This window comes from Mytilus trossulus, chromosome 8, assembly GCF_036588685.1.
Source record: "Mytilus trossulus isolate FHL-02 chromosome 8, PNRI_Mtr1.1.1.hap1, whole genome shotgun sequence".
NCBI classification, from domain to species: Eukaryota; Metazoa; Mollusca; class Bivalvia; order Mytilida; family Mytilidae; genus Mytilus; species Mytilus trossulus.
In genome coordinates this window covers 14,779,418-14,797,614 of record NC_086380.1, presented here as the reverse complement: position 1 = coordinate 14,797,614, position 18,197 = coordinate 14,779,418, and positions in this window count along the sequence as shown.

The following is an 18,197-nucleotide window of genomic DNA, read 5'->3' as shown; positions in this document are numbered from 1 at the left end:
AAGATCTGACATACCAAAACATGGCCCTTTTTACTTTAGTTAAATAATCCCCAACTGCATGAAATCTGACAGCTGAATCCCACACAATTGTACAGTTTCTAGTGTAGGACATGTAAATATACTTAATTATTGATCTGAGAGTGATTTTAGGGTAATCCATACAAATAGTGGATCTTGTATTTATGCTGCTATTGTTTTGGAGATGGAAGGGAGCACATATCTTCCAAGGATTCACATATTTTAATGATGTACATAATATTGTAAATATAGAGAGTATTTATTTGTGTAAATGTAATGATGGGACCATCACTCCAACTGATTGTTATAAATAATTTATATTCTTTGTGAAAGGAATAATTCTGTTAGTAACTTAAAACTCATTAAAAAAATTCAAAAACAAATTTATAAAAGTTTAGTTCTGACCAGTTTCAGATTTACATCCTTTGTTATATATTTATATATAGAAAAGAGTATGAATTGTAATAGAATATAAATTATTCATGATAAAAAGATGGTATTTTGTGTGATGTGTTTTTAATAGAAATCTAGAAAATAATGCATAAATTAACCTTCGACCGTTATTGTTTTGTCCTTGTGAAAGAAAAATGTTTGTTATATTTTGTAAATTATAGTGCTTTCATATGTAAATTCCACTCACAATGTATAATAATATTCATTTGCCATTGATGGAATATTGTATGCCATTTAATGTAAATGTAGATTTTATTTTTCATTTTGCTTTTTAATTTCACATAACTCACTTATAGTATCCATGTTGTATTAGAATTGATTGTCACATCTGAAATAATTCCAAATGTTGAACATGACTTTTATAAACTTGTTGCATTTTAAAGTGTAGAATAATAGAAGTTATATTGTGAGTTTTTTGTACTTAAACCAAGGCTGGGTCCTCAGTGACTGAATGGTCTAAGAAGTTTAACTTTTGTTTCTTGTCAGCACTGAGGTTATCAGTTCAAATCCAGCATGCAACCAATGTGCCCGACTCCAAGCCTAATTGACAAGAATTGTTAGTTTTCCCACAGAAGGGTAGTGGTTCTCTCCGGCACTCTGGCTTCCACCACCAATAAAAACTGACAGCTACCAAATAGCACATTAATGATAATATTGATGTTAAAAATCGTAAATCCAGATCTGTCCATCGTAGCATGCCTTTCCATCATGGAAATTGTTGTCCTGCTGATGCTCAGAATGCTATTCGGTCAAACCAAACAATTAGTAAAGAAAAATATAGATATAGGAAAAAATTACCGGTATATAATAAATATTTGATGCTCTTCAAGTGGAAAGTATTACAGGCTATCCAAATGGTATTTATATTTTAATTATTTAACTGTTCAAAAGAACTCAATCATTAGTTGAGTGGAATATGATTTCAAGTCTGCATAAAAATGATGTAAAATAAGTATAAAATCAATTCAGAAACGTTAAATGGATCACAACCAATTAGCTTTTAATTTTAGAATATGCATTTTTGTTTATTGAATTCAGTATATCTTTTGTATCATCAATTGTTTATTAGGAAAAATCAAAATCTCTTCCCACCACTGAAATCTTAAAAGTATATTGTTTTGAAAGTCAATCTTTAAATGCTTACACATGCGTGTTAAAAAATGTGCTTTCACAATAATTTAAAGTTTTTTAAGAGCAGCATACTTCATTATCTAAGCAGAATTTATCCTTATTCACAAATATAGAGTTTCTATCATATTTGATATATGCATAGAATTAGAATAATAATTCCCTGATGACACTTTAGGTTGAAACTTAAAAATGATATTGTACAAGCTAATAAGAGAAGTATTCGTTGTTATTATAGCAGTATTCATCAGATAAGATGCAGGATAGGTTTAAAAGGTGCTAAGTATAATAATTAGAATACATATATTTTGGAAGTCATGATCTGATATAGTAATTTTATTTTTGTTGAGGCACTGAAATTGTGAATTTATTTTAATGTTCAAACTAAAACTTAAGGGGTCTTCATCATTTTGAATTTTCCAGTTAGGTTTGCTCTCTGAATGTTTTGTAAGTCTTCAGAATCAATATTTTTAGAAGGGAAATGATTTAATGAGTTAAAAAACAACGTGTGTGTTTCTTTTATAGACAGAGGACTCAGGTTATCATGCTATAAGTGATAAGGTTAAACACATAATTAGTTGATTGAAAAATGGTTGGCAAATTCATTTAAATGAAATAAAAAGATAACGCTTTTATTAAAGGGAAATGTCTTGAGTAAACAGTAATATTTTTTGGTGCTGCATCGATATTTTAAACATGTTGAGTGTGACTATGAAAAACAACCATGCTTCTACTTATATCATCATTAGGTGCTATCTTTATCTTATTGTTTGGTATGATTTTTTTTTCATTTGTTGAAAACTTCAGCCATGACAAGATAAACAATATCAATTATAGTGATTTTTCTTTTAGCAATGAACAAAATTATAAATGATCTGTTGTCATGCTATTTGTATTTGTTAGAATCTGTTTTCATTTTTTATGTAACATTTTTAGTATTTTATGTGACTGCTTCTGTTTTGGTTTTGAATCAATGTTTTGATGATATATTTATGCTAATAAAACCATCATTTTGACAATCTTTAGTTCAAGTTATAAAGTTTGTAATCATATCTGTTAAAGAGGAACCACTGATGTCAGATAAGTCAATGATATTTGGTATGCTGGTGTAAAATTTTATTTCCATGCACACTATTTGACCACATCCGCTCAGTCATTGTCCATTGGCTATAAAATCTTTGCATTGTTATTAAATCTTGATTTGGGTTTCAGCTATACTCAAATGTTTTGTTGTCTTTGTATATGCATGCTAACACTGCATCCAATAGTTATAAAATGTACCCGGAAAATAATTTGATACGTCAGACGCACGTTTCGCTACATAAGACTTGTCAGTGAAGCTCAGATCAAAGTGGTTAAAAAGACAATTAAATATAAAGTTCAAAGTCGTTGAGGACCCACATCAAATTCAAATTGTGAACTGGGAAACATAGAAAAAGATGTGATCAAACTATAAAGGTCATTCCTAAGCAGTACTACTCATCATTTCTGCTGATGATAAGCGAATATATTCACAGAAAGGCTTCTCCAGTTCTTCAGTAAAGAAAAACATCCCTCAGTAGACTTAATAAAAAAAAAGTAAAAAAAACCTGTGTTGATAACACATTTAAAATCTTGATAAGTTTAGGTGAAATAAAATTGAGAATGGAAATGGGGAATGTGTAAAGGAGACAACAACCCTACCAAGGAACACAGAACAACCGAAGGCCACGAAGGGTGTTCTATACAGTGAGAGATTCTCGCACCCGGAGGCGTTCTTCAGATGGCTTATAAAAAGGAAATAAAGTCCAGAACAAATGAAATAAATACAGAAACTTTCACAGAAAATTATAAAGATAACAGCATAATTCTTACTCGAATTGTTCTTTGAGTTTTTAGGAGAAAAACAAGATGAAGAAAAAAACAACAAAAGAACTTGTTTATTAGAGGAAAATCGGACATTGCCACACTTAGAAAAGATGTGGAAACTAACTGATAATACATTCAATAAAGCCAACATTATAAAAAGTCAATTTTAAAAAGCATTTCCCGAAGAAACTACTTAATTCAATGATCCCATACCGACAAACATTTGAATTCAAACTATCAAAATATGTAAAGCATCATAATTTCAAAGAAGGTTCTAACTGCAGCTACACAAACGCTAAACTTCATAAAGAGAAATCTGAAAGTAAATAAAAAAACAGTAAAAGATAAAGCATATATAGCACTAAGACTTGTAAGAATTACTGAACAAGATCAATCTTGTAAGAATTACTGGACAAGATCAATCTGATAAGAATTACTGGACAAGATCAATCTTGTAAGAATAACTGGACAAGATCAATCTTGTAAGTATAACTGGACAAGATCAATCCCAGTATAGTAACTTGTCCTGATAAAATTTGTGGAACAGAATTTAAAGAAAGTGGTAGGGACATCTCAGCTAAAATCAATTACATATATAAAAAAATCGCTAGACACAGGTATATCACCGAAGATTGAAAATGTGATAGGGTTTGCCATGGCCATGTATTTAAAAAAAAACAAAAAAAAACCCAAAGCGATACACACAATGCAATATATTATAGACCAAAAGCACTCATTTGATATCTCGTAACATCACGTTACGTATTATAGTCGGTAGTATGGGGGAACACCTAGAAAATAACAAAACTATGAACGTCTTTCAACATAGATTCCGAGCGTCAAAACCATGCGAAACAAAACTAGTATCAGTCATTAAAAACTAGAAATAACATTTAAACTGACATATAATATGACAAAAACTATTATGGCATTGAATACAACTACGTAATATGGATAGATTTCCTCATATCCCGCGCACAAACAGTTACCAACTTACTAGTATTATGGAAGGTGTTTTATTCAGATAAAAATAGCAAAGCATCTGGTGTTCCCTAAGAAACAGTTTTGGGCTCTATAATGTTCATTATGTATATGCACGAATTAAATGAATACACCACACACATCACTGTAATAATATTTGCAGATACCAGCAATGTTTACAAAACAAAGAAGACACACAAAAACTACTAGAAGACCTTACATTAACAGCAAAATAGGAGAAGGGTTGGCAAATGCAGATGCCAGCATAGTTTATAAAACAAAACAATGAAGACACACAAAGAACGGCAAGAAGACCTTACATCAGCAGAAAAATTGGAGAAGGATTGGCCCATGTACTACCATCCAGACAAGTGCTCAGTCGTCATTCAACCCCATAAACATTAGACCATTTTTCCACTCACATGTACTGCAAAGAGAAACAGCCACAAAATATCTTGCCAAAACAATTCAAACTGACATAAAATGGAACAAACATGTAAATAACATTTTAACTGCAGCTACACAAAAGTTTATCTTAAGAGAAATTTAAAAGTAAATTAAAAACAGTAAAAGAAGAAGCATACATAGCACTAAGACTTGTAAGACCAAAGCAAAACTACAGCCGCTTCTTCTAGGACCCACATACCAAATCACAAACACACCAACTTGGGATGGTCCAGCACAGAGCAGCTAGGTACACAGGCAACATATTCAATTAACAACACCATATCAGTAACTGAAATGCTACAATCACTATATTGAAAAACTCTTCTTCTACAAAACCATACACCATCTAAGCCATATATAGACCCAACAGATCTACATGCGCAATCCGATACAAGAAGAAGACATCATTCACATATTAATTTCTTTCAGACTTATACAGAACACTAAAGATTTTTACAAATAATAATTATACCCAAGATCACTATTACAATGGAACTAGCTTCTATCAGTAGCTGCAGTAAATAGTTATCAAAGGTATCAGGATTATAATTTAGTACGTGAGACGCGCATTTCTTCTACATATGACTCATCAGTGACGCTCATATCAAAAAAAATATAAAGCCAAACAAGTACAAAGTTGAAGAGCATTTAGGATCCAAAATTCCAAAAAGAAGTGCCAAAATACAGCTAAGGAAATCTATGCCTGGGATAAGGAAATCCTTAGTTTTTCTAAAAATTTAAAGTTTTGTAAACAGGAAATTCATAAAAATGACATTCATGTTAACACCGAATAATTTCTGGGTTAGTGTTACCCTCAGGGACGGAACGTCCACCAGCAGTACTACTCAATGACATGTACACTGTAAAAGATAAAATATCACTTTTACTGACAATATTAGCAGATAAGTTTAAAAACATAGTAAAGACAAAACCGAGTATATTAAGGTAAATAATGAAAGATCCTATGAACATGATGATGAAATATAAATTTCACTCCATAGCAATATGTCTCTGGTTTGATCTTATTTTTAATTCTGGCAAACAAACGAAAATGATGTGTTTTGTGATCGAATTTGAATTTTAATTCTGTATACAGGTATAGGCCGAATCATTTGATGTCTAAGAGATTATAACGGTCCGTGTAACACTTATCAATTCAAAGTATTAAAAAGTTTTGATATTTTAGATTTTTGGAATTTTGATCAAAGTTTTAAAATATCAAAATTTCAAATTATGTAAAAGTTTTGACATTTTGAAATTTTAACCAAATTATTAAAATATTAAAATTCTAAATATCGTTTTTAAATTTGATAGTTTAGGAATTTGATCAAACTTTTAAAATACTAAACCTTACGTGCAATTTTGATTATTTCACTTTTTACGAAACGAAACAATATGAATTGAAAACTTACTGATATTTTAAAGTTTATGTATGAAATTAAACCACAGACTGACAGTTGTAAGCGGTGAAATATTGGATGACAAAATAAATATTTCTCAAAAGAAGAGAATTCATTTTAAAACCAGACGTACGGCTCTGATATTGGCCATTTTACTTGCTGGTTTTTCTAGCACCTATATTTAGGAGAAACAGGAGTAACAGTAAATACTGAACAACTCGCAGTAGGTCAAATGGTATGGTTAGGTTGAGCATGTACATTTGTATATATATTTTCTACTGAACTCTAAAGCAATAAAAATGCTCAATACACGGTGTATTATGTCTTTTGATTTCATTTTTTTCTGTTTTGCACTACGACTTCTTACTTTCTGCAATCATGTTGGCTAAAGAATATATCATTCCATAAACATTATGAAGGATCATCTTTAACGTTTTAATCTATTCTTTGTAAGTTGTTGGCCATAATTATTCAGCTTTCAGCGTTCCATAAGAAGGTCGATCCAGAAAAGCGCTTTGGTCGTAACTTTAACGTTATGTTCTCATTTTTATCGGTTGTATGACGATCATAATTATATTGCCTTGTATCAATGATTTTAGTTAATATATTTTTTAGAACGGTAGGAATACTGAATGCATGGTGTCCCAATTAAGGTTGTGCTAGTCTACAATGTGGGAGGTTTTTGATATATATATATTTTATTAACGCTGAAATTAAGAGTACTAAGATCAAATATAAGTAGATTGGAGCCAAAATACTGTTACAAGGTATCTTCATAAACTCATCATACATGGATACCAGGATATAAATTTTGCCGCTTTTTGTGCCAGACACTCGTTTCGTCTACAAAAGACTTATCGGTGACGCTCAAATCAAATAAGTTAAAAAGGCAAATAAAGTCAAATAAAATTTAAAAGGCCAAATAAAGTAAACGTTTGTATCCAACTTATAGCTCTGGTTTTGTAAAAGTTGAAATCATTTATATCATATATATAAACGTATACCATTAACATTATTTTCGGCATTCATTTTTATGTAATAGTGGCCGCTGTACTACATAAAGCGCTTATCAATCCAATTGTAGGTGTCGGCATTTTAAAAATTAAAAATTCTTTTCAAAAGTTTAAATCAGCGAGAAATGGTAATCTTTTGGGGAATCCAATAGTTAATTAAAGATTAAAATAATTCAAGAAACATTGTGTGGAATAAAACAAGCCGCATATGGTAAGGGTTTTGCTCATTGTTGAAGTGTGTACGGTTACCTTTAGATGCCAATACCAACGTTGTTTATACAGTTGAGTTGTCTCATAGGCGACCATTCCGCAACTCCTTAAAACTAAATAATTCAAGAAATCGTATGTGGAATCAAATCGGCCGCCGGTGAAAAAAAGTAAACGAGGACTGGCAAGACGATACAAACCGCCGGCATTTTTAATACTGGCAATAGGTGTTCTTGTGGTAACAGAAGTAACAAAAGTTCCTCGAAGGAAAATTAGAGTGAACGAGGAGCACGACCCCATACTGACGCTAGGCCATAATTTGAATAACGCTTCCTCGGTACGTACTCGGATGATAAAATTCAAAACTGATAACAGCGATGAACCGGCCGCTCTGGTAACCAAGAGAAAGCCGTTAATAAATGACACAACTACCCTATGGTACCGCAGTAGAATATTTTAACATATGGTCTAACGTAGAATTATAGGGTCAGATCCCACCAAATGAGAAGGTTTATACACTCTCATCACCAACGAGTTTACTACACCGTACTGACAGATAATTAAACTTATCAAATAGGAAATACTCGACGGTCCAAACTTGCAAACGACTCTAAAGCTCCCTAAACATTATTTAAGAAAACATCATTACCTATATCTGACAAGTGCACTCCGTCGTTCCTGAATAAATCTCTTCCTTGAGCTTTTTTATTTTTTATTATTGAATATATTGCGAAGAGCTGCATTAACTCGTTGTCGAGTCGAATTGATAGTCACCTGATTATCTGCCAAGTGCCAGTATCTACGAGGCAAAAGTTCACTCCACACCAAGGAGAGATTTGGCAATAATACATGTAATCGCACAATGTTTAACCTTATCTGCTCAATAAGCTCTTTTCCTTAAATGAAACCCAAATCGTCAGAACCCAAAATGGATGATCAAAATGTGTGGAGGGAGGTGGATAACATCTAAGATTCTCTTCAACTGAAGTTTACATTTTTTTTCATTTCATCTCTAGCTGCTGTAATTCCAGGTTTTGACCCCCTAGTCTTCTCTTAACGCTTGTGGTCGCCCAATATATAATAGATGATCCCATGACCTAAACTTGAAAGGTTCTACAATGACAAAAATTCTTAAAAAGTACTGATCTGTTAAAACCTTTACAAAAAATATTAAGATACAAGTTCCAAGACTTCGGATCTATAAATCTACCAAATCCGAATGTAACTAGTATATACATCAGAAACCCAACATCCCATCCCTACTTGTAAATTCTGCTATAATGCGACGCTCTGCATATTCTAAACGAATGTGATAGAATGTTACCTTTAACGCCACAAAAATAAAGGTTTTTCTTTCGAGTATAAAAAATAAATCTAAAACGAGTCAATGGAGACCCATTAAAATGTAAAAACAAGGGTTTGTCAGAAGCAAGGTATCTTATTCCCAAAAAGGCACGTAACATGCGCACAGGACAAAGTTCTGTCTTCCTTTGATGAATAACCAAAGTCATTGAAGTACCTCTCTGGTCAGCTTGCGAACTGCAAATCTTCAAATGCAATACATATTTAATATATGAAAATTTCATTGACAAATTATTAATGAAAAATTGTGTGGGCTCCGATACGATACTTTTATCGGCATGGAGCTCACCTATTCTTAATAAAGAAAAAAATGCAGAAATAAATGCATAAGCGAACAGACAAGATTCATAATGAGAGGAGTAAACAGATGGTAGTGGTCGTATAATTCGGCAAAAAGGCGAATAATACTATTTGGTTTACTGCGAGTTGGTGAGTTTTCACTGATACTTCGAAATGTTGGGCACTGGGGAACACCAAATAGCTCTGAATTATTTATCTCTAACGCTAACCTTATATAAGAGATTTAAATCAACTTATTTGATTCCGGTTTAGATAGGTTTAATTATTAATTTTTTTGATAAATGCAAAACCTTAAAATTTCAGGATACTGTTATCCCATGCGATGTCTTATATGTTTCATAAAAAACACGGCTTCTTCTCATTATTTATTTTGTAGTTAAAATAAGTTAATATATTTCGTGTTATTTATTTATAACTAAGACTTATTATTATCAGAGCCATGTTTACATCAATGTTTACAGGTACCCCTCTTGTTGCCCATTTTCTATTTTTGATATTTTAATCAAAAATTTAAAAAATCAAACTTTCAAAAAGTGAAATAATCAAAATTGCACGTTGGGTTTAGTATTTTAAAAGTTTGATCAAATTTTTAAACTATCAAATTTATAAACGATATTTAGAATTTTAATATTTTAATAAATTGGTTTAAATTTCAAAATTTCAAAACTTTTACACAATTTGAAATTTTGATATTTTTAAACTTTGATCAAAATTCCAAAAATCTAAAATATCAAAACTTTTTAAAACTTTGAATTGATAAGTGTTACACGGACCTATAACGACCAGTATTTATGAATAACTAAAAATGTCATTGGTTTTTTTTTCACATAAAAAGAATTAATGGGATTTCATGATATATGTATATGGCCATCAACAATGGTACTGATTCAGAATACCCTGTGAACAGTTTATTTAGATCTAGTTGTAGGAACACAAGTATGGCACGTTTCATTGTTCACGACACGCGTGGCCTAAACGAATTTTCTTAGGAGGTCTGGAAATCAAAAGGAAAAACCGTGCGGGACACAGAAACAAAAAATAGACCAAACAAAACAATAACGAAACACGAAAAGACATAATAAACAGAATAGAAAAGATCCCTATAGATTTAATATATTGCACTAATTCATGAATTAGAAAAGTTCACAGATACAATGTATCAGTTAAGTCAGGTCAAAACCAATGCATTTGCTAGGCAATATGTAACTGAATTTACATGTTAAATTCCACACTATTGATTATCTTTAACGGTTTTACCACAAAAAAGATTCACATGTTCTACCACTTTGACCTTTCCTATATAGAGCTTTCATAAGGTCCATACAAAGTTTGTCTGCATATTATGTTTTGGGTTTGATGGAGATTTCAGAATATAATGTCAAACTGGCATTCAATTAACCACCAGCTACTTAAAATTTTACAAGGTAATGAAGACGATAGAGGGCAGATTTTTTTCCAAAGTAACAACAGCACAACATAAAAAGACACACTATAATATATCAATTGAAATTGTTTCGCTCAATTGAAAGACGTAGTAACACAAATGAACATACACTGAACCAATAAATTTGATTTATGATACAATGCAAATACAAAATTTAAAAAGATTAGGGATGAATAATTAAAGTAAAAGCTATTATACTGTTTAGTAAAATGATAAACAATTTCAGAATAAAACATCAACCTGGAAAAACAATTCAGCATTTGCAATAAAATTAAACACAGGCAAAACATTTTTTTTGTTAGGTATACTTCGTCTTCTGTTTGTATAACTTCTGTTTTAATAGTCACATAAAGAAATTTCAATAAAACTTTTCAAAAACTTGGTACATGTGGGGTGAGTGTCAACAATAGAACTATAAAATAAAACTTCGTGTTTGTCATGATCAGGTCCAGTAGGTGTGATGTATATACAGTATAAAAGGAGAAAGGGTCTTATTTTGATGTTCATAGTACGAAGAAGAGAACATTTATAGTAATCCAAACATGCCGTTTTGTTTATCTTGTGTTTTTTTAAGCAATTAATATTATTACACAATATTGACTGTTGTATCCCTATTTTTTGCATTTTTGTCTGTAATGCTTGTTTGTTTTAACACATTTGTGTTAATATAATGAAATTGTATTCGAACTCTGCCATACAACTGAGCGGCCTAGCTAAATATAAAAACAATTTATTTCATCAGAAAATGCCTGTATCAAGTCAGGAATATAACAGTTGTTAACCATTGTTTTATTGTTTGTACCTTATATTTTTCCATTTGATATGGGACTTTTACGTTTTGAATTTTTATTTTGAATACAGTGAATGGTGAATACATCGTTTCTTTATTTAAGGAAATATAATTAAGGTAGAAATACTGCCAGAAACAATCTCAAACGAAATAAACTGGTCCCATAATTACACATTCTAATGCAATAAGTTTGTAACGACAATTTTCATTGGACGTTGACAAATATTTTGAGGGGTTAGATTCCACGTTCTACCAGGCCGTAACTAAGAAAGCCACCATTTTGAATTCCGATATGTTTTGGGTATGCAATTTCCTCGTAATTTCTCAAAAAATAAACAAAATAGTCACATTCTGAGCCTCAAAATCTTTTTGTCTATATTGAAACCATTCTGAAGCGTACGAAAGGTAAAAATGCGTTAAGTATTCATGTTTGACAACCAGAGCATAAATATGACGTCACATTGTTTAAATGCTAAAGACGATGCAACAGTTTCGCGGACTTTTTCATTTATGGCATTTTCAAACCAAAATATTTATTAAATGAAATTTATATTAATATGTGACATTAGAATGGAGATAACTGTATTGTATTTTAAGCTTGGCCTTCGTAAAACTAGATTTTACTGTCGCAAATATCCGTTTACCTATCTCCGCTCCGCGTCGCTAGGTAAACTCAATTTGCGACAGTAAAATCTACGTTTTACGAAGTCCAAGCTTAAAATACAATACAGTTATCTCCTAAATAAGTATCAGCTATACCAAGACATTGCCCTTAGTTGGTAGTTAATGTGTTACCCTCGGTTTTAGTTTGTAACCTGGATTAATTTTGTTGTCAGTCTATCGATGACTTTTTAACAGCGGTAAAACACAGTTGCCTTTATCTATCTATACATGTGTAAATACGTCTCAAGAACACGCAATTTGAATCTGCAGGTTTTGATTAAAAAAAAATAGTTAAGCTTCAAAACACTTATGATGCGGAACACAATTAATTTACAATTGAGTTTTGATGATTTTGACATTTTTCATTATTCAATTTGAATAAGGAACGTTTTTTGGAGAAAGATAAAATAAGATCTAATGGTACATACAAGTATGTCATAAACGGCACCTAATGTTTAATACCGTGCATAGCTATTTTATACGGTACATATGTGTAAAAGTGCATATTTTAACAACCTTCAAGTAAAAAAAACAGTTATCAATATATAATTTATATCCGGGTATTGCATAATTTTTTATATGACTTTTGCCTACAGATTTCTCCTATATTGGATATATTACTGAACAAATGCATATATTTATTGAAATCTACAAACACGTGCATTTCACTGCGATATTCATATAGAAAACGGATGTCCTTGTTGTTTATTATGTAAAGGTACGTAAAGATAATTAATCACAGAGTCAGTTATATGATTTGAGTTTTAAGCAATTATATGCACACGATTTGTTTTACAGTTCGATTTAGAAGAAATAACGACAACGCTAGATTAAACAATTAATTGTCAAATTACTAAAACAATTGTATGTCAATATCCTTGTTATTGTTATTAAAACACCAATAAACATGATTACCAACCTAATCTTGAATTATATCCAATTTTTAGAAATTTACCTGTGACGTTACTTTTTGTGGTGTCGATACATTCGTGTGACGGACAATTCGTGTTTCTGTTGTGCTGTTTGTGTGTGCTGTCCTAGGTTGTTTTACGTGCTGGTTGTTATACTATGGTAAGTATGTCGAAATGTACTATTGTATTGTTTATTTGTGTATTCATCTGGTCTGGATGTGCTTGCATTTTTTTGTACTGTATTCCTGTCATGTTATGTTGTTATTTTAGTAGTATATTTAACATTGCAATAAAACCGCGAGATTTAGCTAGTAACAAAACCAGGTTCAACCCACCATTTTATCTTAAGTTGTCCTGTACAAAGTCATGGAAATGGTTTTTGTTACTGTATGTGTTGCATTTTCGTTTGCTTTTTGTTGCATTTCAGCATTTCTGATTGTTTAGTTTGTTTCCTTTTATAGTTGATGTGTTTTCATCGGTTTTAGTTTGTATTCCCGATTTGTTTTCTATCAATCGATTAATGACTTTAGAACAGTGGTATACTACTGTTGCCTTTATTTATTAGGCTCTTCGATCTAACATTTTTAAATGTTTAAATTAACAGTAGAAGCAACTTCTAGATTGGGCAGAGCAACCTAAAAAAACAAAATAACAAAAATACAGCAATACAGCATTCTGAGGAAAATTCAATTGATAAGTCCGTACAAAAATGGCAAAATGAAACGCTCAGACACATCAAACTAATGGATAACAACTGTCCCATTCGTGACTTGTTGCATGCGTATCAGTGATTGTATATGGCGGGGCGACATATTGATATACTCCATGTTGACCTCCACTGAATATATGATAAATATCAAAGCAAACAAATAAATAATTTGAATTATGAATTAATTTTAATAGCACAAAAAGGATATAACTACAACAACGAATTCTCGTAACAAATTGAGGAATAATTTAGAACTATTGACTCAAATCTTTAAAATAACCTCTAAAAATGGAAATTGAAATTTTGCAATAACTTACACAGTTATATATCAATATTCGTGTAATTGTTATATAATACATCAATAACATAATTAGAAACCTAATTGTAATTTACATCCAATTTTTAGAAATTTATCTGCGACGTTACTTTTTGTAGCGTTGATGCAGTTGTGTGACAGACACACAGTTTCCAATTCTATTAAGCTGATTTTGTGAACTTTCCTAATTAAATTTTTGTTATTCTTTGGTTAACATATCGAAATGTACTATTATATTATTTATTTATGTATTTCTCTGTTTTGGATGTTCTTGCATTTTTTGTACTGTATTCCCGTAATGTTATGTTTTTATGTTAGTGGTATAACTAACATTGTAATAATGCGCTAGATTTGGCTAGCCACAAAAACATGTTCAATCGGGCCGGGCCTTCCTCCATTTTATTTTAAATTGTCCTGTACCAAGTCAGGAATATGGCAGTTATAATAGTTCGTTTCTATATATGTGACATTGTCGTTTGTATTTTGTTGAACTTCAGTGTTCTGCTGTTTCGTTGTTTTCCCTTATAAAGTTGACGTTTCCCTCGGTTCTAAATTGTAAATTAGATTTGTTTTCTCTCAATCCATGAATGACTTTTGAACGGCTGTATACTAGTGGTGCTTTTATTTGTGCTTCAAATATTACTTCTGCTAGAGTTGCTTTCCTTAACAACTTCAGTTCATACATGCGGTTTTATCCCATTTGATGTCTGGTTATTACCTCAGACATATGGATAAGAGAACATTCGAGTCTCTGTTCATCCTCACAGAGTTCAAAACAATTCCCGTAATAAATTCTCCGTAGCTGTGCTCCTGTTCTCAATAATTAGTAACGGCCAACACAACGCATACGTACATGACTGTTTATATAATGTGTGTGTGTATGTGGTTCGTCTGTGAGGATTTTTATACCATGAACATCGAACAGCAGCATCAGGTGAACATTCATAAAAGAGTTTCAATAACAGGAATATGTGATAAGCAATGATAAACCGACTATATAACTATCCAATTTGATTGGTTAAATAAATTCTTGTGTGTGAAGGTATCTTCTACGATTAAGCATGCCAAGCTCTCAAGTTATTCTGGTGTCGCTAAAAGAGAATTCGTTGTGTTTTCATTTATTTTGTTGGCATACAACCATTAAAAAGATACGTTTTACATAGGTCGCTTTTCATTTTATCGGCTGTTCTAGTAGCTGTTGTTTACTTTTATTGTGTAAAGTTTTATTTCATCGGGTTGATTTCAAGCTCCGTCTAGATATAGAGATTTCTCTTATTCTTCGTCAAATTATCCCTTTCTGCACCCACTGTATTAAAACATTTAATCAACATGTAGTTTGTTTGATCTCAGTTCTTCATTGGTTAAAATCCGATTATGACGTCTTGCTTTCGTCTGAATTTCCTATTGGGCCGGCGTGACAAAAGGCGACCATGTCTGATGACGTCACATAAAAGAACACATCTTTTTGTAGATCATTCGAAAAGAAGGAATAAGTTTGCCTGCATATTGTTTGAACATAAATAGAGGATTCCACTACAAAATCTCGACAGTTAAATTTTAGATAATCGGCGAGCCTCGTGTTTTAAATTTGAAAAAATAACTGTTTCGATTGGATAAATATGGTATCACACTCGATGCAGTGGTAGAATCTATATATATATATATCGCTAGAAGATTAAATAGGTTATTTATGATGGTAAGGTCTTTCGTGAGCTATACTTCTTGGTCTGTAAACTCTGTGATAGTATTATCAATAATGAACATCATGTCGTGTGATCAAAGAGTTACATTGCCAATAAAAAAGTAAAGAATTAACAAGATCCATATCGGAAAAAAGGTGATACTGCAGTACATGTTTTGGTTCATAAGTTTTTTCTATGTATCTGTTCATCTCACTATAAACTTGCTTGACAGAGTTGAAGAGAATTTTTCATATCGGAAAAAGAGAGATGTTTCGGTTCATAGTGTCTGTCTACGTATCTTTTCATCCCTTTATTATATAATCATTATAAGCTTTACCTGACATATTTTAAAAATCTTTTGTGGTTGAAGAAGAACAGGATGTATTTGTATTGAATTTTATAGATAGATACTTGTCACCCTGTTATCATCACATATAGTATTTTTATATCTGAAAGATACAACAGCAAGAGAATGAAATCAATGTATAATCGTGTCGCAAGTTAGAAACCATCACATTCTACATGACATGATTATTGATATTAAGAAGCTTTTGGTCGGATGACATGTGCTGATTGTCAAGTTGGAATATGACAAAGTGAGAAAAAAAATGACTGGCAAAACCAAATTTGCCTGGCTTATAAGGTTTCAGACATGTTAAACAGAAAGGAGCACGGAAGAAAGGTGCCGATTATCATGTATTTTCTGCAATTTGATCGGCGATTTAGTAGTAGACACGAACACTTTGAACACATGAACCTTGGACATGTGGAAAAAAAGAGTCGCAGGTATACGAAATTTTGCACATATATCAGTATCTCAAACCAACAAATCCTACAATAAAACATATCTGGAAAATATAACGTCCATTTGTTAATATCAGACCAGCTGATAATAGACGCCCCTTGTATGCTTGTTGCAATCATTAGCGCATTTCAAATCTAAGTTGCAAAAAGACGAATTTCATGTAGTGATTATGAAAATGAGAAAACCCGCTGAAAATGAGATTAAAAGAAATCACAAATTAAAGAAAGTGAAACCGAATCGAAATATGGGATAGAATTCAAGTTCATAAATAAAAGTTCAAAATGGATTTTTTTTTTTTATTCAGGAATACTTTTTTCATTGGAATAAATATCTCAGTTTCTCTAATTCTATGGAAATTTATTCCTTTTCGAACCCAATGTATAAAAAAATTTAATCAACGTGTGGTTGCTGGTGATCTCAGAAGATCATTGGATGATTTTAAGGGTCATGACCTTTTTGGCTGACTGGATGAACCAAAATATGATAACAGGTGTTAATGAAATTGACAACTTCGTGCAATGTGAAAGGCACTCGAAGGGGATTTTCGGTAAACAAAAAAAGAAAATGTCTTTTTAATCATTAGAGAAACAGATTCTTACATAGTTACTCGTGGATTATCGGATTTATCTAATCTCGATAGTTAAATTATAAATTTTAAAGTACTCGCCGAGGCGGCTCGAACTTTAAAATTGATAATTTAACTATCTCGATTGGATAAATCCGATAATCCACTGGTATCAATGTAAGAATCTATATATATATGTTCCTAACGGAATAAATGGTATAGATTATATGAACAGGAACAGATATTATGACGTTGTTTATAAAAAAAGTTTCCAGCGGAACTTCTGTTAGGTGGACTACGTTGACAATACCATATACAATGATCGGAGGATATAACTGAGATGAAACAGACAAGTTTTTTTTAACTTTACACATAAGCTGCAACATGTTCGAAATGAAACAATTGATACACAGTACAACAAAAACTGGATAAGCTGACAAAAGACAACTTGCTTGTCATAATAATTGAAAGACGTAACATTACTAACACTCCACTTGATAAATCTTTTAAACCAAGAGTTTCAAATTGTGCAATTGAAATCATCCCTTCTTAGATTTACGCACGGCATCATGAGTTCATGACGGTTATGTTCTAAATGTTTTAACTACAATCCTACCACCTTTGGTACCAAAGTGATCTACCAAATTAGAAGTATCACTGGATTTGTACTTCGATGAGCAACCCGACGGGTGTCAGATGTTGAGCAGGATATACGTATACTTAAAGAGCACCTTTGATCAATTAACTACGAACATTAGTTTTCAATAGTTTTTGATGGTTTCAATATGATTTTTTTTTAATTTAACGCTATAACATGTATAAGCCATAAAAACATCAGTGCGGCCAAAAAGACAATATCCCATTTCAAAATATTAAGATGCATCACTCCTTCACAATTACGAATTCAATTGAAACTGTACTTTGTGAAAAGTCACACTATATGCAATATGTCAACTATATTTAGTGTATGGATATATTTTATGATGTGCATGTCAGTCTCGCAGGTTTTATTTGACCTTGAGCTCATTTTCACTGTTCCGATTGTTCGGTGTTAAGTTTTTGTGTTTTGATCTGTTTTTTCATAAACTATTAGCAATAGGTCAACTATATTTATTGTATTGAAGAATCTTAAGTTGTACATGTCTGCCTGGCATG